Genomic DNA, 10,588 nt, shown 5'->3' with positions numbered 1-10,588 from the left:
TAGAGAGAGCTCCGCAACGTGCCAAGAATATTCTTAGTTTGCTCTTTCCTCATTCACTAGAAATGTGCCTTTTCTGTGATGTCTTTTGGAGCAGCCTAGCAGTTAAATTAGTAACTACAATAAAAACTACCTGCGCTGCTTGGAGACGGGGTTTTCTAAATCTCCAGTCATCCCAAACAACACATGGACTGAGCCGCCTGCTGCGGCTGGGAGCCAGTCCCCTCCCTCCTCAGTGATCGCAGCAGGAGGAAGGCACAGCACCGGGCAGGCTCTTGCCTGGGACAGGGACTGTATTTTTTTCCAGGCAGGACAGGGTATTTTTTTCGGGCACTTTCCAGGCATGATAGTATGATATTGTGCATCATCTGTATGTCTGTCTTGTCTGGAGCAGCACAGAGAAACTGCAAGGACAGAAAGCTGGGGAAAACACCCTCACAGCCACTGCTGATGGCCAGGTGCCTGCTTCTCCCTGCTCAGCGCTTTCCTTTGCCCCCAGAAAACAAAGCTGCCGTCATAGCAAGTACCCATAAAATGCAAGGCATCCTGAGTGCAGAGATTAGTGGTAATTTTACAAGGACTCAAATAACGTTGGTCTGCAGGGTGCAGCACTGCCTTGAAAGGGAACAGCAGACATTTCCCCTGGAAGCAAGTTTCCTCTTTAGAGCAGTTTACGGCCGAGGCGCAGTGTCAGATTGTGGCACAAATATACTATCAGCCTTTGGGTTGGAAGACAGACATCTGATACCTCTTTCTGCTGCCGAAACGCACTGCCCAGACACGACTCCCAGCACGGTTATTTTTTGAAGCATTATGTAATTGGATTGCATGGTCAGTAGTGCTTCCTTAACAAGCCTTTCAGCAAACCCTCTGCCTGCCGCAGCCAATCCTCAACCCTTACATACACACTTACTCACGCAGGCTCAGTCTGGAGTAAACTCGCTGCTAAATACAGTTAGAAAACAGATGAAACCAGGCTCGGAATAGATCATCCGCTCCCTGCGCTACGTGAGACGTGGTGCGGCCGAGCTCTGAGCGCTGCTGGTGTGAAAACGGGGTTGCGCTGGCATCTCCCGGCCAAGGGCATGCCGGCTGCCTCCTCTGCTGTGCCTCTTTCTAATGGGGGGGGAAAAAAAAAAAAACCCTGCTTTTTGGAGCACAGACAGGCAACCGAACCTGGGGCTGGTCCCGGTGTCCCTGTCCTCTCTCGCCCTACCATGACGGCCCCATGCTTTGGGGACCAGCTTTGGGAAACCTCTCCTGCTGCGCTCAGGCCCAGAGCGGCACCAGGGCCTATATCTCCTGGGTTTTGGTGTAAGCTGAAGCGCTGAATTAGGAACCGAGTCTCCAGATACCTTCACAGGTCAGATCGTACCCTGGTCCCGCAGTGCAGCCCGCAGTGGTGCCTGGCCAGCCTGGCCCTTCGCGGGGGCTTTGCAGGTTCTTCCCTCTCCTCCGGCCGCTGTCAGCCCGCGGGTTATGGCTCTGCTGAGTCACGGCTTCCTGTTTGTGATTGCTGACTAGTGGCAGCAGTTGCAGAAGCAATAAGAGATATTAAAAAGTGTGAACTTCCACTGGGACCAGAAGATACAATTAGGGCCGTGCCAAGAAATACACTGCAGCAAGCTGTTGTTTAAAGGGATGCGCAGCACGGCAACCCCTTCTTCCCTTGCTGCAGGAAGTAGGAAAAATGAACATCACTAGCCTTTTATCATCGCTGAACCCAAATAAAAATTGCGTTTGACTTCTGAAGCTCACTCTGGCTCTTTTCCATGCTCCTCCTCAGAGCGCTCGATCCAGCCTTCCAGTCTGGGTCTCCTCTACCTGCTCCTGCCGAGACGTAGGGATCCTTGTTTCTTGCTTTCACCTAAGACTGATTCTCCGTGGAAAGGTGACGTGATACTGTGTAAAAGGGGCTGCTTTAGGAGGCGTGCACAACCGTAATGTTATTTCCATTCTTTTTTTAATGGGAAATATCTCTGGGGAGAAGCATGAAAGTGTGTGGAGAAGGTGCTCTTTGATCATTAAGATCTAAATGCGGCATCCAAACAGCGTGGCTGTTTCTTCATATTAGTCTGAAATTCATCTTAAAGCGCTGCTCCTGGGTGGGCATTTTTCCCATTTCTCCTTCCTTGAACATTTGGAAGCATTGCCACCAGTTTCATCCCCAGCCCTGGCGATAATTGTCCCCAGAAGTTATTTCTCCACCCTATTATTTACTGTATTTATATTGGCCTTTCAATTTATATTTTAAATCTATAGTAACTTTTTAGCCTTATTGTCAGAATATACGTTCTAGTTATCCAGCTATTAGAGGAATTAGAGGATGGTGTTCTATGGACTCTGTGTCACTGGAGGAGAGAAAATGTGCTTAGGCTGGTCTTTTCTGGATTGAAGCTATAGTAGTTAGCAGCTAAGAAAAAAAAAAAATCTTTGCTTTTGTTCTGGCATTAGACTGATTTTTATTTTTTTTTAACCCTGTGACAGACATAAGGCTGAGGACTGGCACAGAGAACATACATTGAGGGAGGAAAAAAAAAGCACCCCACAACCTCAGTTATTTCAACAAATACCAAAAGTGGATTGAGAGTGGATGAAGAGGAGGAGGAGGCAATAGTGAACACACAACACAGTTCAAGCTGGCAAGGAGCCCTTTCTTGAAGAATGTAAGTTTAACCTTTAGCATTCAAGTGTCTGGGCTTAAGTGTCATTATGAGCAATACTTTCCTCCAGCACAGCCTCTCCTGCCTGGAGGAGGGTTCTGTGCAGCCTCATCAGTTTTCCCCTTTCCTTTACTGCGTATAAAAATATGTATTTCTGTCTGCATATGCTCAGCAAAGTTACTTTCAGCGGCAGCGCCTCACTTGACAGAGCCAGGGTGGCCCTGGACGGGTCCAAGGGAGGTTCTGCCCGGTCCCGGCAGCTGCCGAGGTGGCCGGCGGAGGCTCCGGTGCAGCCACGGCCTGACAAAGCAAGTGCTTTGCCAGACGTGTGTTCGCTGCCCGAATTCTGGTTGAAGATTTTGTGCCCCAGACTCACAAGTGGAGCCAGCTGGCAGGGCGGGGGCTCCCCCCAAGCAGTGACCTGTGGCCAGTCTCTGTGTCCAGGGCCTGGGGCTGCCCAGCCCAAGGGCGGCCGGCACCGGGCACCTCCGCAGTTCATCCGCCTTGTTTTGGCTGCAGGAAGAAAGAGGATCTGCCGGCAAATTGCTTTTGCGAGAAGCAAACTAAAATGAGAAGGAGGGAGGGATGGGCCTGGTGGTGTCGTCGCCGTCATCCCCCCCCCCCCCAAGGGCTAATCTCACCTTTTGATGGAGGCAACATAGAAAAAAATTAGAGACACAGCAGCAGACAAACGTCAGACCTGGCTGCAAATGGACAGGCTAGATGTGCCCCCCCAAATCATCTCCAGCTGTAAAACACTTCAGGGATGATAGAAACCACACGCATCCCAGGCACAACCCAATCTGCAAAGCTGCATTCCAATAAAAACGCAGCGTGGACGTAAAAGAAATACTGGCCCGGGATTCCTGCCCCAGGCTGGGTGCTGGAGTGGGAGGCACCCCCTCAGTCCCGGCTGCACCCCCCCATCCCCAGCCGGGTGCAGGGCTGGTCTGGGTGCCTGCTGGGGCACGGAGGGAGCAGCGGAGCCCCCCCAGCCATCGCTGCAGCTCCCCGGCGCTCGGCTCCCCGTCCCAGCCCTCCCATGGCACAAATCAAAGCGGCTACGCTGGCTAATAGGGGAGGGTCGGGGTTAGCTGCAGGGTACATCGCCGTCTGAAATCACAGGCTGGAATCCGAATTTCAATAAGCATGCCTCGCATCGGAGGCTGTGCTGCAAATGTCAAATGTGCTTATGTTAAATACAGGTAATATTCTGAATGTACGTTTGAGAGGATGATTCTTTCAGATATCTTGTCTGATGAATTTTGCATCTTGCATTTGTGATTTTTCCATGCAAAGAAGTACAGGTTTTAGAGGAATACAAGCATGTATTTATAAAGAGGTAAAGATGAACTATTTGATTAACTGTAGCAAAGACGCTATGTCAGATCAGATTTCTCACCGCTTACAACTTGGGTTTTGAGTACGTGGTTACTATATAGTAAGTACAGATGGCATTGGTGCTTAACTTACTGCATAATTCGATGCAGGCTTTTCTGCAAATCTCCATCTTAATTCTAAAATAATTTTGAGGGGAAGAAGGCAGCCAGACTATTTTCCAAGGCGTGTTTGGTACCTGACTTGTGCTGAAAGATGAAAGATTTGCAATGCTGCCATTTGTTCCTGGCCCACAGTGGGGGATAACTACAGGACTGCACCAGCCCTGGGCCAGCATCCCTCCGCCACCGGCAGAGCCCAAAAGAGCCAGACTAGCCCCGAGAGAAGCCCGGTTGTTTTAGTCACCATATTGACACACTCTGAATTTTGTGGAAACTACCCTGTAAAACAGAATTCTTCTCAGTGCTGGAAACACTTTTTTTTTTTTTTCTTTCTAATTCTGTGGGAACTGTAATTTTATTTTGTAACTTATTTCCCTCTCTTTTCCTTTTAAGATGGTTCCCAAACATTTATTGTGGGATTTTTCATTTAAAATAGTTTTCTAGGGAAATTACTGTGACAGTGATTTAATTGTTTAATTAAAATGTGACATTGATGACAACATAAATACAATAGGCATGAGGTGATATAGGCATTAAACAAGTGCAATTGTGGAATACATCCACAGAGTACTCTGAGCACACAGAACAGCTCACAAAGAAATGATGTTCAATATTTATCAGGTTAGTGAGTCCTAATTAAATGCCAAGACTTTTTTCTTTATTTCTCTAAAAAAGCAAAGAAACATATAGATGTATTCCAAGTGTTTATTTCCATTGCAAACTCATCTACTCATCTTGTGTTAAGGCCTGCAAAAAAAGCCAATTCATATTAAAAATCTGCCAGCTGACTTAAAGGGCATTTATCAGCCTGACTACAGCAGCCTGGCCAGAGGTTTGGGATAGCTGGATAGCCTGCTCATGTCCCATCACTCCAGTGGCTAGAATAAGTCCAGTGATGGCAAAATGGACAGATTTCTTTTAATAATCGGGTAAAACCCCAGAAATATAATGAAGACAAAAGAACAGATGTTCCTCTGAATGTCCCCCCCAGCCCAAACCTCTCCCGGATCCTGCAGTATGTATGTGTTCCAGAGAAACACGCGCACCCCCCTCCAGCACAGCCACCCATCTCTCAGCAATAAAGGAGGCAGCCCCCTGCCCGTTACACAACGCGTACGTGCCTCCAGAAGAAATTCACGTTATCTGCCTAGAATTGCTCAGCAGTGCGTCTCTCCAGCCCTCTCTTTCTAAGCCCTGCTGCATTTCTGCATCCCAACAATGAACACGCTGCTGTTGGAATATCCCTTTCCATGCCTCTTGCTGGGCGTCTTTAAATGGTATCAGATCGCTTTTGCAGCTTAGACAGCCCTTCGCAATCAGCCGCTGCTGATCATCTGCCCTTTCCCCCCTTCCAAACACCTAAATAAATGCATCTGCTCCAGCCTAATTCATGTCAGCCTTCCCCCTTCTTGGATGCAACTTCATGCAAGCAAACTTTCTAAATGAAAAGATAGCTTACCTGGACAATGTTTTGAGTATAAAGTAATAAAAACTGATAAAGCCAGACATCCCAACTCTAGTACAGGGATTTGATTGCGAATTTCCATTGCAAAGGAGTAGAGGGAACTGGAAATCTGACAAATGCCTTCAAATTGACCTGTGTTTTCACAATGCACGCTGTGTTTAAAATGAATGGCAGACTTTATCATTTGGAGCTCCTTCAAGGACTCCGGCCTTCTACGCTTTGTTCTAACTCTTCAGACATATTTCCAAGAAGCACAAAGCTACGTAAGAGGGTGATATTACGGAGATTGTGTTCTAGGCGAGGATTATTTTTTTTTTCCCCCCACAATAATTTTTAAAGCCTGAATTTAAAAAAGATAGCCTGGAACTTTTTTCTTACTGTATCTGTACATTAGTCCCTCACGTGCAGTCGGCCTCTTCCACATCAAAGCTTTAGCCCAGGTCCCCCCCAGTGCCAGGCGGAGGGAGGCAGCGTGCAGCCAGCCTGGTGCCCCAGCAACGCGATCTGCTTGGGGTTCCCTAAAAATTCACTGTAGTCGAGTGGTTTCACCGCAGCCATAGCAGATCTGGCCCAGTCCTGCCTCAGGACAGAGCTGTGCGGCAGCCACGTCGTATTTCTAGGGGAGGACTTGGTCTCCTCGCGGAGCCCAGGGAACCGAAGCCACGTACCCCTATTTCACACGTCAAAGATAACCACCATCTTCTCTGAAAGTTACATCCAGAAAGCCATACGCGCCACCTCAGAAAAACATTTTGCTTCAAAGTTGTCCCTCTTAATCTGTACACATTTTTACAAATAACAACTTTCTTTTAAAGCACTAGTATTAGTTCCATCTGTTCAAAATAACATATAAATGAAACTGTATGATTCTATGCGCAAATATATATCAGATATGCTGCGAGACAAAAAATAGGGTTAATCTAATAATTCAACTGCATCTTTAACAAGTTTCCTATGGGAAAAATCAGTCTTATTTTCCCTGCAGATCTGATACTGAGAGCTTCTTTCTACTAAGCACATTAAAAGCTATTTGAACCAAAAATCCTATCTATGCGTGTGTAGAGATACATATATAGAAACAAGAGGCATCCACAGTATTACAGATGAGGGTGTATGGAGATTTCTAATTAAAGCAAGGGTAGTCCCTTCTTATATTTTAGCAACTGGATTGTCTTTTTGCCTAGAACAAAGAAATCTTAAGGGAAGTAAATTTTCTGGAGGAGAAACGCATGCACATATGTGTAATCATACCTAACGATTACTGTACAAATTATTCCTTAATTCCTTAGGTTTATTGTGGTATTTGCACAGTGGTTTATCTGGCTGGTCCTGCAGTCATCACTTGTTCGTTCTCTTCTTTTCACACACACACACCCCCCTCGCCGCCTCTTTTTGCACCCTGGTAGAAATGGGAGCTCTTCAGTTCCCCAGCCTCTGGACAGCTGCGTTCAGGATGAGGGGCAAACCTCTGCCATCCGCTCGGTCTGGCTGTTTCCCTTCCCAGCCTCATCCCCTGCCCTTGCCAGGAGGGCAGGGAAGATGTCCTAGGACTTGACCCCAGAGCAGAGCCTGCTCCGGCTGGACCCAGCTCCCAGGAGGGTGGGGGGCCGCAGGGCATGCTCCCCTCTCCCCGCTTAACCCCTCCGCTCCTGCCTGCCGACTCGGCGCCTCTGACCCCGGCGCCCGCTGCCCTCCTCCCTTTCGGGGCACTCGGGATCACCCCGGGAGCATGAAAGGACAAGAATGCAGGAGCAGCGAGAGGCTGTCGCAGGAGGGCACGGCGCAGCACGGCCAGAGGAACAGCAGAATCGCCGAACAGGGGGATGTTTGGTTTGTGTTAACTACCCAGACAGATGCACTTCGGCATGTTTGCATTTATGGAATCCATATGTTGTCATGGGAAATTAGAGGACAGCAACACAAAACTAGAATTCACGACGCAAACGCAAAGAAAATGTACACGGCTACCAGACCCTGCCTTTGCACATGTTCCTGCGAAGGTGCCTATTTCTGGAGCATCGACCGTTATTAGATTTGCTTGCCGCCTTCTCCACATTTACTTTTTCTTTGCTCTGCAAAAAGTGCGCACACAGGCAGCGCCCATTCTCAGACCAGTCCACCGGATCTACAGCCTCTGGTGAAAATATGCACTTCTAAGTTATACCAAACACTAAAAAGCAAGGGTTACTTTATTCTCACCTCGACTTCATCATCAAAACACATTTGTTTCATATTCAGCAAGAACAACAGCTACAAATTACATGCACCTTTACAGATAGCGCACCAAGCAGCCCTGAAAAATCCTACTTGCCCCAGGGCTTGTTGGTTTTGGGTTTTGTTGGGGTTTTTTTCTTTTTTTTTGGATGGGGTTGTTTTTATATTTTTTTTTTTGAAGGGCAAGTAATGTTAACAATTATTCTTCCATAAAGCTAATAAGGCTAGACAAACATATTTTGAGCAGGGACTGACAAATTTTTAAGGGCAGCTTTTAAAGTCAAACTGGTAACGTACTGAAGTCTATCCATTTAGCAAACCGTAAGAACTCATACACAGCATGCGCATTATAATAGTACACATCAGTGCTGCATTTATAGTATTCAAATAACTATGGTACATATTAAACCTCAGTTCTTAAAACCTGTGAATATCTTCCAAATGCAAGACACTTCCAGTAATGTATCTACTAGTAAAGCCCTTCTTCAAATTTCTTATCATCTGTCCTCCTGTTTCATCCCCCCCATCCCACTAAAGGGACTTGTCAAAATTTCAAATGACTACCCCCACGTTAAGAAATATGGAAAGCTTGATACATTTCATTAAAAATACTTACTAACAAACATGCAGTTTATTACCTTTCAGTATAAAATACATCTACAATAAGGTTCTTCCAAATGGAAAAACTGACCGCAACTGCATTCCTTGTTCAATGCTATGAAACAAACTGGGAAGTTAATTATTTGGGTTACTATTAAAAATAAAAATTAAAAAAAAAAAAAAGAAAAAGAAAAAAAGCAATTTGAAAAGCTTCTTTAGATTGTCAAGAGAAATTATTTAATTCAGCTGCATTTCTGCCAGTAATAAAATAGTCTCTTACAGAAAGATGAAGAAAACATATTCCTGAAGCCTGGATAGAGGCTCTTTACTGGTTCACCTCCTCCTAAAATTCAAATCCCACGTTCCCAGCGATCATCTACATTTTTTGCCAGGGCTGGAATGGGGAGGGAAAAGCTGCTGGAAATAAAAATTTTAAATAATAATCGCAGATGAATGCAAACAGAAAGTGAAAAATGTTACCGTAAGGCTAGAGAAATATTTATTTAATCAAACCAGAGGTTCTGTTGGGACTGGAGGAATGTTGCATCCTTTCCTAAAAAAAAGGAAAAAAAAAAAGGGGGAAAAAAGAGGAGGGGGTGGGGGGAGAAAAGAGAAAGCAAGAAAGAAAAAAGGCAGAGGCACAGCCGCCTCCTGGAGTTCCCCATTGTCCGGGGCTATAGAGAGCCCCAGAATGGCATTAAACTCACAAAAGGCATATTGTGCAGGGGACAAAAAAAGCCCCTTCTTCTACAATAACTTTTAGCTTCTTATTTTTAGAAAATGACAAAGCTGTTGCCAGCGATGGCTGGTGAAACCTGTAGCCCGGCTCCCAGCGAGGCTGGACGCGGCCGTATTGATCCGCTGTCCCGCTCGGAAAGGCGGCCGCAAAGTTTGAATGGGAGCGCGGGCCGGGCCGCGGGGATGCTGCGGGGATGCTGCGGGGCCGCTCCGCCGCCCTCCGCGCCCGCGGCCCGACCCGCGCTGGGGCCGCCGCCGGGGCGGCGCGGCACAAAGTTGCGCTCGCTGCCGGCCGCAACTTTCCCGGCTCCTCCCGGGGAAACTTCGGCGGCGGCGGCGGCGGGGGTCGTCCTCGCCCTGCCCTGCCCTGCGCGGGGCGGCGCGGCCCCGCCCGGGGCGCGGGGGCAGGTGGCCCCGCGGAGCAGCCCCGCCGCCGCGGAGCCGAGCGGAGCGGTGCGGAGCGGAGCCGCCCGCGGGCCGGCCGGCGCGCCCCCTCCCCGGCGCGGCGCTGCGCGGCAGGGCGCGGAGCGGCGCGGAGCGGCGCCCCCCCCGCCGCGGGCTGGGGGCCGGCCGCTTGCCCCAAGTTTCGGTGCGGCGCCGCCGCCGCGCTCCCCCCGCCCGCTCCTGCTCGCTCGCTCCCTCCCCCGCCGCCTGGGCTGAATCTTATTGATCCAGAAGGTGGCTAATTAGCCCTTCCCGTCGTGCCTGGGTAATGAGGCACATGCGCACTGCACTAATCAGCCATTTTTTGCAGGAAACTAATTAGCAGAATAAAGATCCAAAGAGTTTTTTTTCTTCCCAATCATCAGATCTGAGTCCGGGCGCTTCCTGCTCCGGCGACCGCCAGCCCCGCCGCCCGCTCCGCTCCGCGCCGCGCCGCTCCGCCCCGACCCGACCGCCGCCGCCGCCGCTGCTGCTGCCGCCGCCCGCGGCCCCCTCTCTCCGGGGGGCTGCAAACTCCCCGACAACGATGCTGCTGCTGGGCAGCGGCGGCGGCGGCGGCGGCTCCCGCTCGGCTCCGGCTGCTGCCCCCGGCTCCCGCTGCTGCTGCCCCGGGCCCCTCCGCGGAGCGCGCTCCTGCCGCCGCAGCCGCCGCAGCCTGCATGGGATCTGTAGCCCCCGCGCCGCCGCCCGGGATTAAAAGCGCCGCCGCCGCCGCCGCCGGAGCAGCGACCGCGTAAGTGGCAACTTTTCTGCCCTGTCCCCCGCTCGGGCTCCTCCTGCTCGGGGCGCCCGGGCTGCTTTGCATGGGGCTGGTCCGGCCCCCCCTCCCGCCCGCTCCCACCCACCGCCCCGGATCCCCCAGCAAACTTTGTGCCGCTCGCCGTCCCGGAGCCCCGCCGCCGCCGCCGGGGACGCGCAGGTGCCGGCGCCGCGGGGGCCGCTGCGCGCCCGCGGAGCCCCCGCCCCGC

The 10,588-nt window shown here is 50.1% G+C and overlaps 1 protein-coding gene across 1 annotated transcript in view; it reads left to right on the top strand.

The window, feature by feature from the left end:
• The first annotated feature begins 293 nt into the window (after nt 1–293).
• The window catches only part of ZFHX3 (zinc finger homeobox 3), a 181,580-nt gene continuing 171,285 nt past the window's right edge, over nt 294–10,588 (top strand). Inside the window, 3 exon segments of the mRNA XM_075765694.1 lie at nt 294–1,888; nt 2,485–2,663; nt 9,986–10,353. The gene's annotated coding sequence lies outside the window, so the exon portion shown is untranslated.

This window comes from Balearica regulorum, chromosome 13, assembly GCF_011004875.1.
Source record: "Balearica regulorum gibbericeps isolate bBalReg1 chromosome 13, bBalReg1.pri, whole genome shotgun sequence".
In the NCBI taxonomy this organism is placed as follows: Eukaryota; Metazoa; Chordata; class Aves; order Gruiformes; family Gruidae; genus Balearica; species Balearica regulorum.
The sequence above is the reverse complement of the archived record's forward strand: the minus strand, read 5'-3'. Positions and strand labels throughout refer to the sequence as shown.